Here is a 20,598-nt window from a genome sequence, read left to right as displayed (position 1 = left end):
TAAGATTAAAACTCTTGACGCATGTAGCTATAATATCAATATTATATCTACGAATGGCATAGTATATATGTGTTTATAGTGTAACATTTCGCTGTATTTATATAAGTGAATAAGGGTTTTTTATGTCACAATAATCCGACATTCCTTAAGAACAATTACTTCGGCAATGTTTATCATTAGCAGAGATTACATTTTCATCACGATGAATTGCAGCGTTGCTTCATTATTACCAACTTATAAAATATTCTTCAAAAATAATTTTACAAGAGTACAGAGGTTTAATTCCAAACACAAATTTTTAAGAAAAATCTCACCAGATATTGAATTTAAAAAGAAATGAATAGGTTGCACATTTTCACTGAATCAAGAAACAATGCGACAAACAACAACGTTCTTTCTTTCTTTTCGTAGCCATGTTGGCATCTTTCTCCGCAAACTGTGACTGAATTAATTCATGATCGGATACAGGAACAAGACGTGTTGTTTAAAATAAATCATGCATGGGGCCAATACACGCTTACTTTATGGTAAGGGTAGATTTCATAAATTCCTCTGAAATAATACTACGAGAATAAAGTTGTAATTTAAACTTGCTAATTTTATTATTTTTATTTGTGCTTGATTGGCTTTTCTTAGACGCCAACTAATGATTTGGAGTACATACAAAATAAGTATTTAAAAAAAATATATTTGTAAGCTTGTAATATCTTTAGAGGTACCTAACAGAGTGTAAGGGGTCAAAGTCAATTCATACATACAAATCAAAATATCATAAAACCTCTTTAATTGACAGTTTAGAAATATTTTAAGGAACGGGAAGTTCAGCTCTGTAATATTTTATCCTTCTCCCTACTGAACGGTGAAAGCAAAGCACAATTTTTTGCGAAAGTTTAGTTTACCTACTGCAGATAGTACAACACAATTTGGTGCTTGTCAGACTGACCTAAATTAAGAAAATTAATTCCTGTATATTACTTTACAGCTAACCTGATCATTTTGGAATCGACACCAGTAATTTTTGTCAAAAACTACATTAAATACAACCTAACCATAGCCTTCCTTACGAGTGTTTCAACCGACCTCGTGCTAAAGCAAAAAGTTTTATATTTTAAGAGGGTAGCATCTTAACTTTTATGCTTCTAAAAATTCGTGATTTTTCTTGGGATTACTTTGTATCATAACCCTGAGAAATTGTTTATAAATGGTTTTATTGGGTTAATAAGGGTTAATTAATGGTGATAAACTTTAAATACCAATTTATTTTTCATTCATAGCACGAACAAAGAGAATGTGATCCTGCGGTACGCAGTTTAAAATTAATCTTTTGTATGTATCCATTGTTATATCACTTTATATTGTTAGGATATCATAAGTAATTTTTAAAAAAATCGGTTAGGTTGTAAAACTGAAATTTTCATGATTTTAAGAAAGCCAAATTTGTATTGATTAAATAATTATAGTATAAAAGAAAAATATTTATGAAAGACTTAGAATCAAATATCTAATTCAAAAATGTGTAACATACGATTTCATGCTATCAGTTCAAGCCACGATTTTAATATAATTTGGTCTTCAAGGTTATCAAAAGCATCAAATAACTCCTATTGAAGTGGTAAAACAATTTATTACTTATCTACAATATTATTTTATAAGTAACTAATTTTAAATAAAAGGCAAAACATTATTAACCAGAATAATTAACGCAACACTCCCTTAACTCTTTATTGTTTGAAAGAAAACACTTAGCAAAATATGAGTGTGTCCATATTTTATTAGATGCACAATCATGTATTTTATTTATTCTCACCGGATATTCACCCTTCACTTGTCTACCTTTGCCCTTCATTGGTGAATATTAAGCTACGGTTACAGTTGGTAAGTGTTCTGACGTAAAGAGTTTCTGACGAATTCATCATATCAATCAAACAATGCGAATGAAGTGGGAGTGTTTACACTGCCTGCAACCGACTCTGCAGATCACGCACGAACATGTCAGAACTAGTTGGTCGTTCAAACCAGTATTATTTTTCTTTTCGCAATTAGTTGTGACGCCCACGTGCTTGTTGTTGCTATCAATACGTCATGACTATAGACTAGGGACCGGAAAAATTCGTGGATTCAATGACCACTAGGATAGCCTTCATTATCCTCTGCATTTCTCAAGTAAACACGCCTGTTCATTGGGTACTAAATTGTGAGGCGTCTCCACTGGGTAGCTTGTGATTCGACGCTTCTTTGGTCGATAGTCTCTCATTGGTCCAGAGAGCTCCAGTTAAACTGCGAGCCAATAGCAGAACCAGCAGAATTGTACACATCTTTGAATTTTAGCATAACACGAAATGAACCCGCGAATTTTTCGGGTCTCTAGTCATGACATTGGATATTGAAAAATTAATTATTCTTGTATTTGAAAACAAGTGTCTGTGTGATATGCAAGAAAAAATTATATATTTGAACGGTGTAGGTATTATTCTGAAATACTCATAAAAATTTATTGGTTGACTTCAAAGATCTTGAAAGAGCATTTGATACTCACCTTAATATTTTCTTGCATCAACAATCCGTTAACATGTTCTGTTGTTTTGTTGTTTTTTTTTGCATTTCTCGTTAATAAATACTATAAAATCGGACTTTCAAGGAAATACGCATCGTCTATGGGTTCCATCTTGGCTGGTGGAAACTGATATCAGAACACGCCTGCACTGAAACCAATGTGTTCTGACGAACAAATATGAACTGTTCTGACGTATGTTTTGTCACTACACGCATCTACTGTGACCATGGCCCTAGGGAGAGCCCTTGTCACACAGAACCGACTCACTAAGGCCCCTTGAACACGGGCCACTCGGTCTACGCAGTGGCGTGAACAAGCCACTGAGTGGTGCCACTCGCTGGCCCGTGTGAGTGAATGAGCTGCGGAGAAGCGCCACAGAGGAAAGTAGTTTGGTCGCAAAGCAAGACAAAGATAGAACGCTATAAATAAAACTCTTATTTTCTCTGGAAACCGTTGAACTGTGCGGTACTTATAAGCAACCCCCATTACCTAAAAGTCGTTAAATTTTCGAAATAAATGTTGGCAACCTTGATTTTTGTTTAGATAGTTCGTTGCTGGGAACATTCATATTCATCATATATGTTTAAGATCATCTATTTTTACGACAAGGAACAACCAAAAAAAAAAAATTAAAATGCTTTATCATTGGTTCAAAAATCAAAAACTACATAGCCGCAAAGTACGAGTGTTGAAAATCATAACCTCCGTTTCAATTACACACGCTTGCACAGTGCACATTGCCGCCAAGAATATTTCATTGCTACCACGATACTTCAACATTGTCAAAAATTATTACAAAGTATAATTTTTTGCCATTTTACTCAATACACCACATCGTTCATACAGCATTCCATAAATTCTGAACTGAGAATTTTTGTAAAATTGCTTTTTAACTAAGTTATTTTGTTTGAGAAAATTCTATGTTTTATTTATATTTAAAACTTAATTTTGATGTTGGCATTTCTGAACCGCACAACCTTTTTAGTGGCCTTATTCTGCCTGTTCAGTTGCGGCCCCTTGAGTCTTATCATGGACTTCCACGAGGAAGTTCTCCAGTTCTCCTCGTAGTCATCGGCGCCGTCGAAGGCAACAGCGATCATAGTGGATGCACGCAATCACATCAGAACGGTCGCCTAGCGGACAGTTCCACCCACATACCGATATAATATGGTGGGGAAAAAATTCTTTCACACAGAATAAAATATTGAACTTACCGACTTTCGCGAGCAGGACGCTACATAGAATATTCGTTCGACATTATTGCAAATAAATGGCGTATTCTCCCAGGCCACTCGGTCGCGCCACTGGTAGAGTGATCCGTGTGCTAGGGACCTCAACCGTCGCCGTCTGTGAATACTTTGTCTCGCAAAGCCGTGCAGTTCCGCACGGGCCTGCCCATGAGTCGCCCCACCTAGCGAGGGGTATCGTGCTGTTGCGCGCGAGGGGGGAGCCTGAGTGCTTGGCGTTATGACGAGGCAGGTCCCCGATGACGAGCGGAACAATGGGGCACGCGCATGCGCGGACTGCCGATGAGGGCGTTAAAGAGCCGGGGGGCCAGTAGCCAGTCGCCAGCTTCGCCGCGCACAGAGATGCACCGCAGCAACGAGCCATCCGTCACGGCAGCCCGAACAAGACGTCAGCTGTGCCACCCCTCCCCCTTCCCCCTCCACCACCGGGCCGGACGTAATCTCGCGATTTAATGCATCGGCCTTCCCGGAGCTTGTCCAAAGTCTGATTTACAACCCGTGAGATGGCCCAGCTGCGTTCGGGCGCATGAATACTCGTGATTTTTTTGCGTGCGTCACATGCGTGCATCAATCGTGTCCGGGTTTGGTATGCTCATGAAAAAATGTCCCATTTTTAAATATTAATAGTTTCAACTGTATGCGTTAAAGTGTTGGTTCATGGTCACAATAAAATAATAACTCAAACAGTTTTATATAAGCACATGCGCGAGTACTACTTTGTTTTTTTGTTTTTTTCTCGCTTGCCGCGCCACCTACCTCAAATTGCGACTCATGTGCGTAATTTCCCCACTTTGTAGAGGGCGGACCTATAAACCTTATGTAAACAGGATGGAGCCCCTCCCCATCGGAATCTCTTTGTGCGAGACTGGTTGGACCTCCAGGTCCCTGAGCGTTGTATTGGTCGTAATGGTCGAGACGACAGAACTCTTTTTCGCTTGCGTCCACGTTCACCTGACATAACACCATGTGATATTTTTTTCTTTTGGGACTTTATAAAAGATCGTGTTTACGTTCCGCCACTGCGTAATTATTTGCCAGAGTTGAGACACAGAAATTAAGAGGCTATTGCTTCCATTACTACGTACTTGTTAACCAAAGTGTGGGAAGAATTGGACTTTAGGTTGGATGTGTGCCGTATAACTAAAGGTAAACATATTGAAAATTTGTAAGAAAAACTAGGTTTCTGTATCTTCAATGTGATGTATGATTTTTGTAAATAGTCTTAATTAAACTGTTATAATATAGGTACCATTGAAACTGTGAAATTCTATTATGGACACCCTAAACAGAAATTATGCCATTAGCAAGTATAAATTTAAATTTGTAACCTTCTCGTAGAAAACACAGTTAAATTTTAAGTATTAATTTTTAAGTGATATGTTTGGTCTTGAGCTATTGTAGCCACATGGATGATGAACTAACACAATACACTTTGTCAGATAAAGTCTTCTTGTCTTATTTCACTTTATGAAAGCAGCACTTGGGCATATAATAATTCTTAGCACCTTTAGTTATAAACTCTCAGAAACGTGGTTTTAACTCAAGCCGGGAAAAGAAAAACTCTTTTGAAATTGGTCGGGGTTTGCAGGAGCCTAAATTGTTTGGGTTGTGATTAAATTAACAGTCTGTCAAACCTAATTGGTTTCGCCCGATTTTTTTAATGCCATACATCCTGAAACCGCGCCTTTAAACTGACACTATCATGAAGTGAGACGGCGCGGTAGATAAGCATCAGGCAGATACACACTTCGGATGCTGGTTATCTATCCAGAGTTCACAAAGTTTACAAAGTTCCCCGATATCATTATCAACGAATGCTGGGATTGTTACTTACCAAAGGCCATTCCGATTACTTTATCCACTTTGCCTTCATTTGATCATTTAATCGCCTCTAGCGACTCCGCTGTCGACAAGACATAAATACAAAACAATAAATCGCTTGAATTGTAATGCTCGTAAATAAAGCGAAGGTTCGTTTAGCTATCAGTTTGTAGTTTCGTGAAGTAGTTAGATACAGTTTGTACTTTAAGTAATGGGTTGGTCCAATATATGCGAAGTCTCATATTCATGTTCTATTTTCATTTCAGTTTCACATCCATAAACTTAAATAAATATATAAGTTTTTTAATCCTGTTAAAACTAGTTTTTTTTAGAATCTCTGCCTAAAAAATTCGTATTTTTAGGATTCCATAGCTGCGTGTGTAATAAATTTAATTTAACGAGGTTAGTAACTTGTAGGCATGGGGCGAGAAAAATAATAATCCAAAAGAAACCTAAGCAAATATAACCAATAGACTAATAAATCATTGAATTTCTCTTAATAGTAGCCAAAGCTCGTACTACAGAACTACTATCTCATTCTAACCCTCGAAAAACAATAGGACATAGCTGTTGTACACTTTTTGAAGCCTTTATTTTTGACTTGTTGTGATCACTAAGCTTTGTCACATTCGTCGACCAAATGCAATAAAGAGATTCTTTCTCTCTGCTGCTACACGCAGGAGCCTGTTATTTAATGCCACACGATGGGACATATTTTTTATGACTTGTTGAGCAAATTATTTAAAAAAAATTGAAACTATAGCAACAATGTATGACTCCAAAACAACTGTCATCTTAAAGTATTAAATTATTATTTTTCATTATGTTTTATTTCCTGCAACTTTCATGGCGATCGGTCAAACGGTGTCGGAGTTTATCGACGCCATACATACCATCATCCTAGTTTATATAGATATAATAAATGTTTCTTATAGTGTAACTAGGGACCTGAAAAATTCGCGGTTTCGATTACCTTCATGATAGTCTACACATTCCTCTGTACACTCGGGAAAATAACGCCAGTTCGTTGGCTGCTGACTTGTGACTCGTCTCAACTAGTTTGCCTGTGATTTGTTACTTCTTTGGTTGAGGATTTCTCATTTACCCAGAGTCGCCCAGATGAACAATGAGCCAATAGTAAGAGCAGCTTAAAGGTATAAGTGTATGAATTTCAGACTATCGCGAAATGAATCTGCGAATTTTTTCGGTCTCTATCGATAACCAGGTCATCTCCTGGGTAGCCACTTCTTCTACTTGTTTACAACTGGCTCAGGGTCGCCAACATAGGCGTGCCCAGACATTTCCATTAGGGGGTGCCCTGCTAAATTTTTAAATCAGAAGCTGAATTTAGAATGTTAAATAGCCTAAATACATTCACTCATTGCCGTGTTTATATTTTTGTGCAGTATCAACGAGATATGTTTACTAGTTAATATTTATATGAGTATAATTTTAACAATCTTGAAAATATGGTTTTTTTTCCATAGACAATGTTTAAAGGGTACTTACACATTTCCCCCCCCCCCCCCCCCTCGAATTTCCAAAAGCTTGTCCAGATCTACCTTGAAATGAACTTCTTTTTAGTGAATGCAAACACAGCAATTCCAACAACAGAACTTTAACAAACCTCTTACAATATTTTTTTTTTGCTTGGCCATTTTAAGGGACCTCATGTTTTAAATAAACTAAGGCGCCTGTATTTCCAGAACAATAAAATGTTTAAAAATATTGTTAATTAGCATGCTGCAACACTGAAACACAGTTTGAGTGTCACAGTGCCAGGAATATACGAATATTAACGAACACATTAGAGAAAATGCCGATCTGAGTGATTACATTAGGGGGGGCCATAGCCCACCTGGCCCCCCCTGTAGGCACGCCTATGGTCGCCAAGGGCACTGAAGTACAAGCATCGACGTTAAGCAGAGGAGATGTATACGTTCTTCCAGTCTCCTCTGCCCTTCAGTGAACGCGCTAAGTAATCGCAGCTCTGCAAATGGCCAGGCTTCGAGGCAGTCGGTGTCAGCGCTACCGAGAGATTTTCGGCCACGAGGTGTTCGAGCCCGCTCCGCAGGGGTGCAGCTGTGAGCGGGGAGGGAGGGGAAGTGAAAGGGTGGGGGTGAACTCGCGAAGGGAAGTAAGTGTGCGCGATGTGCGCATGTTTAGCTTGTGTGCATTGACCAGGGGGGTGGGGAGATATCAGCTGCCACGCGTCCGGCGCGCGCAACAGTGGCACAACATCCATCTGTGCCGTCGTCGATCTAATTTATTCTGAACAAGCGCAGCTCCAACTAGGTTAAAAAAATTATTGAAAAGGAAGTTTGGATGCGAACAATTCTGAGTACATGTGAAGAGCCATACATCATTACGTCACTTTCTCATTTTTACAAACTGCCTATTTGATGGACCTGCGAATACAGTCGTTGCGAACGAACTCGCTCAGTGTTGCCACGCTAACTCGCTGACTCGCAGCTCGCATTGCTTCAGCTTGCGATTGCTATGATGTTAATTGGGCATTGCATTCTCAATGCAACCGTTAAATTACGAAATAAGTAAAAAATAAACAATTAGTTACTGTATGATTTAACTTTTACTAAAAAATTATAAAGACTGCTTTTAACAAACTCCCGTGAAAACCACTTCAGTGCCAGCATCATTATGATTAGCATCCAAAACACTATAAAACATTTATTAATAGATTTCCATGGTCACAGAGAACAATCCATCAGATAAAATGTCCTTATTTTACCATTATGGAAGGATTATTGGTTATAGGTAGGGACTAGAAATAATTCGCGGATTCAGTAACCTAGGATAGACTCCACGCTCCTCTACACAAATCAGCAAATATCCTGTGCTCATTGGCTGCTGACTCGAGAGTGGTCTAGTCTGGTTTGCCCGTGATTCGACACTTCTTTGCCTCAGGGTCTTCCAGATAAATCGTGTGCCAATAGCAGAATGATCGCAAATGCGTAAGTATTTGAGTTTCAGCCTATCGCGAAATGAATCCACGAATTTTCCCGGGCTCTGGTTATAGCACAGGTATTTGGTTCCCTTCAGCCGTATATTTTTTTCTCAGAGAGTGTAATCGACCCTCGCTGAGCTAGCTTCTTCTTCGCCGACGAAGCAGCGAGCTGAATAGTCAGTGCCAGGTAAATCTTTTCAAGATTGACAGTTGTCACTAGTCCACGTATCCTTTTGTAACTATCGTCCTATCGGCAGTGTTTGTAAACTACTTGATGTGGTTGTCAGCGTTCGTACGCAAAGTGACTTATTTTCTGGCACTTTTAGTCCAGCAACCACTCCTCCGCACCTGGGGACGCACGACAACGCCGAAATACATTAACGCCGAAAAATGTCATTGCAGGACTGCCACAAAGGTTAGGTTAGGTAATGTTAGCACACCAATTCATTCAGTTTTTCATTTTGCTCCTGTGGCTCCCCATTCCCGCAAAATCATTTTTCGGCGATGTGGTAATTCGGCGTTGTGGTACACAGCAGTTTTCTAGCTGTCGGCGTTGTGGTCAATTTTGACATTCGGCGTTATGGTATTCGGCGTTATTGTACGTTTGGCGTTATTGTACGTTCGGCGTTATTGTACGTTCGGCGTTGTGGTAACGACCCTGCGCACCCCTTAGGGCGGAATCGGGAGTCGACTAACGGAAGCCGTTTTCGAGACATCACAGTGTGACCAGCGCTTAACCACAACCAGGCTTGGAAAACATGTATCTCCATCCTGCAACTGATACAGGCTTCCACGCGTATACAAGGTGAGATAAAAAAAAATATGGTAAATAATTTTATTACGAAGAAAGTAATAAGCTTACATTAAATTTTAACAGATCTCCTTCAAAATACTCTCCTTGGCTAGCGATGCACACTCATACCAGTGTTTTGCGTTTTTTAAATGATTGGTGTAAATGGGGAAATTTGATTTAATACAGTTTTTTTGGACATATGCCATTACAGTTTTGCACTGTTTGTCGTGGAAAATTTCCGAAAAAAAAGTGAAGATAAAGAATTCACAGAAAACAAGACTGAATCAGCTGATGTCGAACAAACAGAACCAAAGATAAAACTCAAAAAGTATTATTGGACAACAGAACGACGATACAATACTCTGCAGACTTGGCAAATGTCGCCTGTTCATTGGCTGCTGACTTGTGACGCATTACAGCTGGTTAACTTGTGGTTCGACATTTCTTTGACTGAGGGTCTCTTAACTGGCCAATAATCCTCCAGCTTGACAGTGAGCCAATAGCAGAAGCAGTGCAATAGTATAATTATTTGCATTTTAGCAGATCATGAAATTACACCGCGATTTGTTCCTCTCTCTATAAATACGCCACTCCGTTAATCTCCCATTTCTTAAATTCTAAACTAATATTACCTGTAAAAATTTTATTTTATTTTAAACATTAATTTAAATAATTTTCTATGTTTATTTATATTTAAAAGTTAATTTTTGTTGTTGGCATTTCTCCACTTAACAGTTTTTTTTTTTTTAGTAGGCCATATTCCGCATATTCGGTTACGTCCCCCCCACCCCCTTCCCTGGTTGCACCATAACCAACTATCTTATAGTCCCCAGAGACTGCGGGTTCAAGTTCACACACATTGACCTGAGACAGCGTGTGTGAGCTCTAGTCCGAGAACGTGTCACTTCAGTTCAAAAGTCTTTATTTATGCCTTTTTTTTTTTTTTTTTTTTTAAATGTGATGACTTGCATATAACTCGGGCAAGAACTACTTTACAGCAGAAAGGCATATATAATACTGCTTTGAAGTTATTTAATAATCTTCCATTAACTTTAAAACAACTATGTAAAAGTAAAAGTAAAAATTTTAAATATAAATTAAAAGAATATCTCATCTCAAAAACATTTTATTCTGTTGATGAATTTTTAAATTGTATTGATAATCATAACTTGTGTGTTAACATCTGAATTGTATATATATATATATATATATATATATATATGTATATATATATATATAATAGTTATGTTATGTGTATATTTGTGTGTTTATGTATAAAATATCTTTGTGTACGGACACCTTAATATTATATGTGTACAATACATGTATGCTCTATCCCTTTAATTGTGATATGTGTATATAATCATGATATTGTTTATAACTTTTATCTTACTATGTTATGGATTTATTTTTTATTTTGTATTTTATTGTATATACTGACATGTTCTACACCATTGAGCAATTGCTCATTCATGGTCGACGGAACGTAACTATAAATAAAAAAAATAAATAAATAAACATGGGATTGTACAGTAATGTTTGGTACTCCAGCACTCAGTGCTCTTTTACCAAGAGGGAAGACATATTTAGTAAACATAACTATTCACACATATACATACATTTGCCTTTACATTATTTACAAGTTTTTCGGTATTACCTTGAAGGAAAAGTTTGAAAAACCTTCTGCATTGTTCGGAGCCCGGGGCTCAATGTTTTAAAGAACTGCACGACACAGCGTCCCTTGGCCCGCTCTTGCCCTGAGGTGGGGTGTGTTCAGCGCCGAAGGGGTGCAGGGGTTACGACGCGCTGATACCCGCGAGCAGGGCGCCCATAGTTCTGACGCGCGTCGCTTGGCGCGCGCCAACTGCACCCTCCCCCCTCCCCCCTCTCTTTCAGGCCTGCCGACACCTGTCCGGGCACGCGGTGACGTCACGGCGTCTCCCGCCTCCCCCCCCCCCCCCCCTTTTGCCCCTCAGCCTCGTCGAGTTGGATGTGCAGTTGTGACGTGAAACTTCTTTAACATACGGGCACCAGAACAGAAATTTGTACCGTAACGGGAAAGGTCTGTATCGTCTTGCCATTATAATTTTTTTAACGATTAGTCTTAAAGACGTAAGTGCGGTGTCGTTATCCCCATCGGTGTGTGTGTATATGGTTTGTGTGTATGTATATATACACAGACACCGATGTGCGACTTACTGACTCATCAATACAAATTCTAACAGACTTCCAGACGAACTAGAAACTCAAAATTTTGACAGAGGTAGATATCGTCCCGTAACCGGTGAGAAAATAAAATATACTTAAACAGTTAAATGTATATATTTAAAATGAATATAGCCTATTCATTTAAGTAAAGTTTTTTTTTAAATTTTGGAATTGTATTTACTTTCAAGCGTGGTTTTGTCCTTAATAGTAACGTTTTGTTGTTGTTATATCCCCATATGATCCAATTTTCATCTCTTTCGTGCCTTCAGAGCACATGGCCCTGGCATGTGTTTCAATTCCCCTATAGTCGGCCATTACTAATTACAATAACAGTCTCTACAGTCGTGAACAGCGTATGGCTACGTGTCTGCAGCGATTTGTCATAGAAAACATATTATTTTATTGGGAAATGGAAACAAATTAGTGTTTCTTCTGATAATAAATAAAAAGCAAAGTACATAATTACTTGAGATAATTATCGTAAATTTTTATTTTGTTGAAAAACCTCAACCAATTATGTAATTAAAATGTTTAAATATATTTAATTTCTGTAATTAATTGTTTAATATTGCGAGAAATAAAAGAAAATGAAAATGTAAAACAAAATGGTAGCAGGTGGTATCGAACCAGAGCCGGCAGATCGATAGATTATGCGTTAACAACTACACCATGCCACTAACTTAATAAAGATTGAAAAATTAGCTTTCAAAACGAACTTTAAATTAATTTTTCTTAACAGGGTTGTTAGGTAGGTATAAAAATTAAAAAAAAAACCTGGACTGTTTTTAGCAGTAATCTACATTATAGCCGGGCGAAATACAAGAACGAGGCATTCTCGCAGTTTCAACATAACTAACAAATGCGGGAAAATATTAAGGCATTTGTACATATTAGGCATTTACCAAGCACCCAAAAGAATGAAAAAAATAGTATTATACTAGCGCCGTTAGTTCTGATTATATGAAAGAATTTGGATTCTACCTTGGTGCCAGGAAATAACCCGAATTTGGCAGGTCTGTAACCATAAGGTGTTACTACTACAATCACTGTTTTACAACTAGAATCACCGATTCTTATTGCGTTTCCACGCGATTTTCTTCCGCTCACCATCCTCGTACTAAGAATATGAAATGGAATGCTGCATGGGTAGATAGATAATACATTTGGGAAAAGAATTGTCTGTGAAGCGCCTTCGTCAACGCAGATTACGTACTGAATTAGGACAACACCATGATTAAGTACTGTAACAGCTCAGTCATTTGTCGCTCGTTTCACCACGAACATTATCTCAATTTTATAAGTTTATCAAATAAAAACATTTAAACTTTTGTTGTTTTTTTGTTGAAGTCAGTTTATCGGAAATCAGTAACACATACAAAAATTGCTTAAAATAAGTAGTGTTTTATAAGTTATGTAAAATATACTGCCACAGCTCCATTTTTATTATTTTGGGGATTTTATCTATTAGAGTTTTTAATGAATACTATAATTGAAAAAATTTATTTAAAAAAATCTAAAATACTGGCAGCTTTAAAACACTCTTATGTTTTTTTTAGATGTACACGTAACTTTATGTATGTGTCAAATTATCTTTTTTTTACAGTGTTGACATCAGAAAAAAGTACGTTTGTTTTAGCAGCAAAGTTGTGGGAATAAAAAGAGATATAGCAACAACAAATAAAATGAGGTCACTAGCGAAGTGAGAAGTTTGGTCATGCAGAAATCCAATCGCATACGCGCCACAATATGAAGTAAATTGCGAATAAACTTTATTATTTTCTAGATTGAAAGGTGTAAAATTATTTAATTTCGATAAGCCGGAATAACAGGTTATGCTGGAATTAAGTAGTAATAAAAACGAGTAAGAAAATCGTAGGCATATCTCAGATAAATAAATGTATGGTTCAAAAAATTACAGTCGCAAATATACGTACTGAATAGATATTATTTTTAAACGTCAGAATATTAACAAACATACCAAATAGACATAATCTTCGAATAAACTTTGATTATGAAAGTACATATACAAATAACTCTCTGTTTTAGTTATATGTTGGAACTTTGTATAGAGTGTAAATTCCTTGAAATTCAGAGGTGGCAGGAATATGTTGTAATAGTCAGATCCGAATTAAAACACAAAATGTACAAGAAAGACATTTTCTGTAATATCAGCTGAATAAATTTTTTTTTTAAGAGCATAGAATTTTTTTCGAAGTAGGGTTCAGTATTTAAAAGAATATATTAAAGCCAATAACGACTGAAATGTATTAATCGTAATAGAAAGTAACGTATCTATTGTTAATGATAAGGCTTCTTATTACAGAATGAACAATATTTAGTGTTCAGTGTACGAAAGCAAAACTCTGTTCACAAACTCTAAAAAAAACAAAGTAGTAGAAGGGGAAAAGTGGAAAGTATTATTAAATCTAGCAAAATCATAGTATTTGGAGTAAACAAATTAAAGATAAGGAAGCAAACAGCAAAATTTAAGAAATGTTAACGTGTCTGAAGGACGGATATAAACTGTGATAAATGTCTCAAGAGGTGCCAAAATTTTGTTGCATATTATAGTAGTGTTACAAGATACTACAAGTCAAAGTACTGGCATGAGCATAAAACATACAGCGACAGTGGAGCTGGTGTTACGCGAGTATAGGTCAGAATAATTTTGACTAATTTTCTCCGCTGGAGTGCTAGGTATTGCAGGAAACTTTGATGGATTAATAGGAAAAAATAGAATAAATTATACACAATGCAAAATTGTGTGCTAACATTAATCCGCCTACTTGTCAGGTCTACCAAAGCTACACATTTTGTGAAACGACGGATTGTTTCCTGAATTTACAAATACATAAACGTGTAATTTCAAGCAATACATTTCGCAATAAAATACGGTCTTTGATCAGGATCATGCTAGGACATTCCCTAAGATAAGAAAATACTTTAAGTACTAAATATACTGAAAAAAAAAACTGATTGTGACTTAATAATTGCGTTTAACCTTAGCGTAAATCTTAATGTGTAATATTTGTGTGCTAGATCGTTGAAAAAGATGTTTGTGAATACAAATCTTTACAAGTTACTTGTAAATGAATTTTTTTCTCTGTTTTTTTTTCCAGACCGCATGTCTACACGTAAACCCACATGTGCGCCGCATGCTGTAAGCAAGGTACTGCAATGGAAACAAGATTTTTGGTAAGTGTATTTTAAAATGACGTTATTTGCATCCATATTTTGTAGAACTTTGAGAAGAACAAATTACTTTTCAGTTTTTTTTTTCACTGTCTGACATTTAAATAAGCTTTTTACAAATTATATTACGGAAAATGTTAAACTTAAACTTTCAGAAAGACAAAAAAGGGCTCAAACCCAGTGAAACAGCCAACGAATCCAAACTGCAATTAGCGTGTAGACAAAAATAAATGTCTATAAAAGAAGACATGTTTTACTCATATGTGTTGTGACCATGTTCCTACAGTACGCTCTGATGACGTTCAATACTTTAACACTGGAAATCGTAATGCCCTAACGACGATATTTTTTTCTCATTCTTACTAAGGTTAACAGAAGTACAAAACGTAGGATGACACTGAGGAGATAAATCAATGTTATTGACTGAGCTGTAATCAGTGAAAATTCATTTATTTTTTAATGTGTGACGAAATGCTCACTGTTGCTTTTAAACAACATACAGCTACATTCATTATTCATATATATTGACAACGCAATTTATTGTTTAATGTGTTAGTTGTAAGTGTATTATTACATTGTTAAAGAGAGGCTTAATTTTTATATATTTACAACAATTTTTTTTAGTAGAGTTGCTGTTGGGTCATTTGGGATGATAAATTTTACACATTTCACCACGAATGCATATCGAAGTAGGAAACAATCTTCTTTTTCACTGAAGCTCATTCAGAACTCATTAAAGCTGCAAAACAACAGGCGTCGTTTCAAATATTCGCAAAAGAAAATTTCTTTCTTTAAAGTATCGGTTCTTTATCATTTATCCTCAGTTTATTACACTGTACATTAGTAAAGTAAGAGGGAAAAAATGCCGGGAAGTATTCCAGTATTTTTTTTTTTACAAGCAGACTTCGGTAGAGGTTGCTTGTCGCCATATCTATCCAAGTCGGAACCCCGCAATCACAACAGTACTTTCCCAAGTGATGTTGTGGGACAGCGAGTCTTGGGTCCACTACACTGAAAGAAATTTTTGTATATTTTACAAGAAAAATCCTTGGAAACCCTGTTGCCAAGGATATTACTTGTAAAACTACAAGGCAGAACTTTGTACCATGTGCGATTTTGCAAGGCTCTGCCTTGTAGTTTTGCAAGAAATATCCTTGGCAACAGGGTTTCCAAGAATTTCTCTTGTAAAAGTACAAATTTTTTTTTAGAGTGTACGTCGTACCGTGACGGACAAGCCCCTGTGGGTACCACGTCACTCCTCCAATCACAGTGGTTGTCCGTTCTGTCCACGGCAACTGCACAGGCGGACACGCGCCACTCTACGCACGTAAATCATTCAAATGAACTTTTCTTTTGCAAGCCGTGCTTGAAAACTATACTTTTACACTCCGCCCAAAATATCACTCCAGCATAGCTTCCGGCCTCGTGACTGACACCCATGCGTTTATCACGTGGTGCCAACGTTACACACTCAACATCTTTCCTCAATGTACACAAAAACAGAAGCATACCTGTTTGGATGGTCACCATTCCATACTCCGCTATTTAAGTTAAAAGTTTAACCACGTGGTTCTTCTTCCTAATTGTTAAAAACTGAACTGGGTAAGAAATAGGCAGTGTTTTTGTTGAATCACATGCAACTAAGTGCAGGAATTGCTTTCAACGATCGGTTGTCAAAAGGATGGATGGATTCGCCTATTACACTATAAAAAAAAATTTGTACTTTTACAAGGGAAATTCTTGGAAACCCTGTTGCCAAGGATATTTCTTGCAAAACTACAAGGCAGAGCCTTGCAAAATCGCACATGGTACAAAGCTCTGCCTTGTAGTTTTACAAGTAATATCCTTGGCAACAGGGTTTCCAAGGATTTTCCTTGTAAAATATACAAAAATTTCTTTCAGTGTATATTCGAGCCTGTATCTGAACACTTCCAGCCTCAATCACTGAATGAAATTTTCACTTGTAACTTCACGAAGTTCAAACCGAACACAACCACTAAAGTTGACAAGAAATTAGAATTAGTTATGTGTTTTTAGTATATAAAGTTAATTAAAGTGTTTATGTTAGAATGGTATCAAGAAAAGTTTCATGTTTTTAACAATTTCACGGTTCCCTCTGATCAACTCAAGCGTATACGTAACAACGCACAAGGCAATCTCTTAACAGATTCGCCAAGAAGATGAAGGATTCACGGGAAGTTAGGATACGATTGCAAGAAGAACTTTCAAATATTGTCTTATAAATGTGACCCAATTGCCACATGGTACCGCTCAAGATTCTGCGACCGTACTTATTTGATTTCGAAACATATCACTCAAAAATACTGAGGTCAAATTGATTTTCTGTAATCAAATATGATACCCCGTCGTCTTTCAGCGATCGAGGTTGTATGCTGTCAACAATAATTGATCTGCTTGATTGGCGACTGGTGAAAAGCTTCATGGTAATTCTGTGTGAGTTATGACCCGCAAAGGGGGTTGTTGCAATAATCATAACAGTCTGCTGACCCAACTTGCGCTTGCGACCAACTCATTGGTGCGATAGAGTCTTGTCATTGGTAGGGACTGGAAAAATTCGCGGTTTCAATGACCTTCAGGATTGACAACACAGTCATCTGTATACTCGGGAAAATAACGCCAGTTCATTGGCTGGTGACTTGTGAGACGTCTCAACTGGCTTGCTTGTGATTCGATACGTCTTTGGTTGATGGTTTCTCATTGGCCCAGAGTTATCCGGATGACCAGTGAGCCAATAGCTTTGAATATATATACTGTATAGAAGTCGCGAGTGGATAGGATTTACTCTACGTTTTTCAGAAGCTTATGATGAGCAGCTTGGGAACTTCACCGCTGCAGTGCGCTGCCGTAACGCCCTGTATCGTCTTAGTTTTTATTTACACGTTAGAGCGCAGCGCTGTCGCCCGCTGTCATTCCCCGCTCCCCTCATCCATCATTCACTGCGGCTCAACGTCGTTCAACGGGAGGGGGAAGGGGTGTTTGAAGAGTTCGAGACTTGTCCGCTAGGGACCACTACAAGTCGATGCCCTAGAGATGGTGGCGATTGCGGCGGTGAATTAACCAACTACCTCAAAACCGTATTAGAAATTTTAACCTGGGCTGGCGACTTCTATACAGTATATATATTCAAAGCCAATAGTAAGAGCAGCTTGAAGGTAATTGTAGTTGAAGTTTAGCCTATCGCCGAATGAATCCGCGAATTTTTCCGGTCTCTAGTCATTGGTATCATTGTGTGGATGAGAGCTATATTTCAATGCGCGCCCGCCAGGCCGGCACCTGGGATGAAGGACTCGTGTCTCACCGGGGAACAGACGAGAGAGTAAGGAGTCCGCTCTGTTCACCTGGTGCCGAGTTATCTCGGCTGTCGGTCGCTCCGTCTCCCGTCGACCGGGTCCGATCCCGCGCGCACCTGGATGCTGTGGACGAGTCCAGTCATCTGCCTTGACCGCTGTACTCTCTCTCCCTCCGAGGATGCTATCTGCGCTATCGGCGGCCGTTATCTTCGAACCGCCTCTCTCTCACCCACAAACCCCTTCCCGGCTGAGGGGCAGATGTCACCGGCGAACCAGTCGCTGTCACAACATCGCCTGCCTTCTTCGCCTTGTCACAACACAGCTGACCACACTCGTCAGCGCTGTCCCCGGGGTGCCGGAGGTGTCCAGCTGCGACGGCACACAAATAACTGCCCTTTGGTGAGACCAAGTTGTAGTTATTGTCCTGTAACATGTCTAAAATTAGACATTTCTCTAAAGCATTACCGGTGGTAGCCCCATTCCCAAAATTTCACTTGCAAAGGATCGCACACATGAAATATATTCAGTATTTTCACAAAAGATTCTTTGGAAACAAGTTACCACGAAACAGTAATACTACAAGAAAGATATAGTAAGTTTATACAACACATATAGCTTTGGTTATTTTTGCATATATATGAAGGGCAAGCCTAGGAATTTTGAAGCGTCTACAAGTCACAAGGCTATAGCTAATTCGACACTGAGAATGTTATCGCGTGTGGGTGGCTTTACAGTCGCATACTTACTCCTTGCAGGAAGCGGCGCATTCCAAAGGACTTAGTTTTGTTAACCAGGTGTAGGTATCGTTACTTCGATTTTCAATGATTTCCCACGATCACTCAACATAGTAAAAAAAATAACTAGGAAACCAATGGCCAAGAAACGTTTTTATAAAAGTAAAAGAAAATATTTTTGAATGACTCTTGCAATAGACAAGCTTGATTTCAAAGATATTCATGGTCATACGCCATTGATGGTTTTAACTGTATGTCATAGAGAAACTACAGAAACAAGAAAGATGAATAGAAAAACACTCATAAAACAAAACAAAATCGGCCGATGTCAAATATTAAACACATAAACAACACAGAGAGAATTCCGTGGAAAGAATCATTTGGGAACAGTATCACAGCACAGGAAACCAGTGTGGGCTGACAACAACGAGACAGTTGTAACAAGAACAGAATAGGCAAACAACAACCTTGGACAGCACAGCGACAAACAGACAAACCCAACGATGATACAAAACAGATGATCGAGACAAGGTTTGTTTGTGCTTAAGGGCTCCGCCTACCCGGGCACACATACGGTGCGCAGAGCTTCAGGAAAAACAACACGATTTCAAAACTACTCTAGATATCCGAGTCAGGCCTGCTTACGAAAAGCATTTAAGAGTTCGCTGAGGGCCGAAAAGTACTTTTGATTTCGGATTAAGTTTTTAAACTGTATTTTTAGAAGATTGAAAATTGTTAAAACGGGTGTTTTCAGAGTAATTTTTAGACGTAAAACAACCTGTAGAGATTCTTGAAAGCACTCAAGGGACTTGCATTACACATTTATCTTCATTTCTTCACCATATAATTTAACGGTCACCGCTCAAATTTCACAGTTATCCTGTGACGACGAGAAGACTGCGCGCCAGTCCAGAGCCTTTCGCTAAGAGGCTATACCGCGCTAGAAATACCAGCGAGCGTCGCACTTATCATCCCGCCTCACTAACACACATGCACCCCTGACGAGGCGGGCCCCTCAATGGTGGGAACATAAATGTCAGTTTCCGAAATGTCTTAGGAAACCTACTGTGTTTGTGCCGTCGTCATTATGTTGTCGAGAACATTTGCTTAGTTTCATCTCTAGGTTCTCCTGTGCGCCGCTATGTTGTCGTTATGGTTGTCCAGAATATATGTTTTATATCATCATTTGGTGACTGTTTATCTTTCGGTGGTCCATGGTTTTTGTTTGTCTTTATTTTCCGTTATTGTTACAACTGTTTCGTTGTTGTTAGTCCACTATCTTTTTATGCTGTGATATTTCTTCCGACTACTTCATTCCACGGAATTATTCTGTGTTGTCTATGTGTTTAATATTTTACATCGGATGATTTTGCTTGTTTACTGTATGTTTGTGTACGCATCGTTCTTGTTAATTTTTGTTATTTCTCTATGACATACAGTTAAATACAGCAAAGGCTTTTGTCCACGTAAAAACTTGGAATACGAGAAAAATGTTGTAAATAACACAGAATATTTATGGGGAGGCGGGGAATACAAAGAAAATGCTGCATTTTATAAAGGTGTTTGTATGGTTTTAGTAACTGTTATCATTTAGGTACTGGAAGAGTGTAACATGTTATTCGAAATTAAGTGGTTAGCCTACGGTTAGATTTAAAATATGAAGACAATGTTTTGAAATGTCACAAGTCGCAGGAGAGTCGTTACTAGGTGAATCTACCCTATTCACTTTCAATTTTTAATTTCTCTCGTATTTACTGCGAGATCGATTTCTCA

The 20,598-nt window shown here is 38.0% G+C and overlaps 1 protein-coding gene across 1 annotated transcript in view; it reads left to right on the top strand.

Moving 5' to 3' along the window:
* Positions 1-20,598, top strand: part of LOC134541566 (neurogenic locus protein delta) — a 505,174-nt gene that overhangs the window by 224,261 nt on the left and 260,315 nt on the right. Inside the window, exon 3 of the mRNA XM_063385081.1 lies at positions 14,708-14,783. The gene's annotated coding sequence lies outside the window, so the exon portion shown is untranslated. The remainder of the gene's footprint in view (positions 1-14,707; positions 14,784-20,598) is intronic.

Source organism: Bacillus rossius, assembly GCF_032445375.1.
Source record: "Bacillus rossius redtenbacheri isolate Brsri chromosome 4 unlocalized genomic scaffold, Brsri_v3 Brsri_v3_scf4_1, whole genome shotgun sequence".
Taxonomy (NCBI): Eukaryota; Metazoa; Arthropoda; class Insecta; order Phasmatodea; family Bacillidae; genus Bacillus; species Bacillus rossius.
Note: the sequence above shows the minus strand (reverse complement) of the source record. Positions and strands in the feature narration are given on the sequence as shown.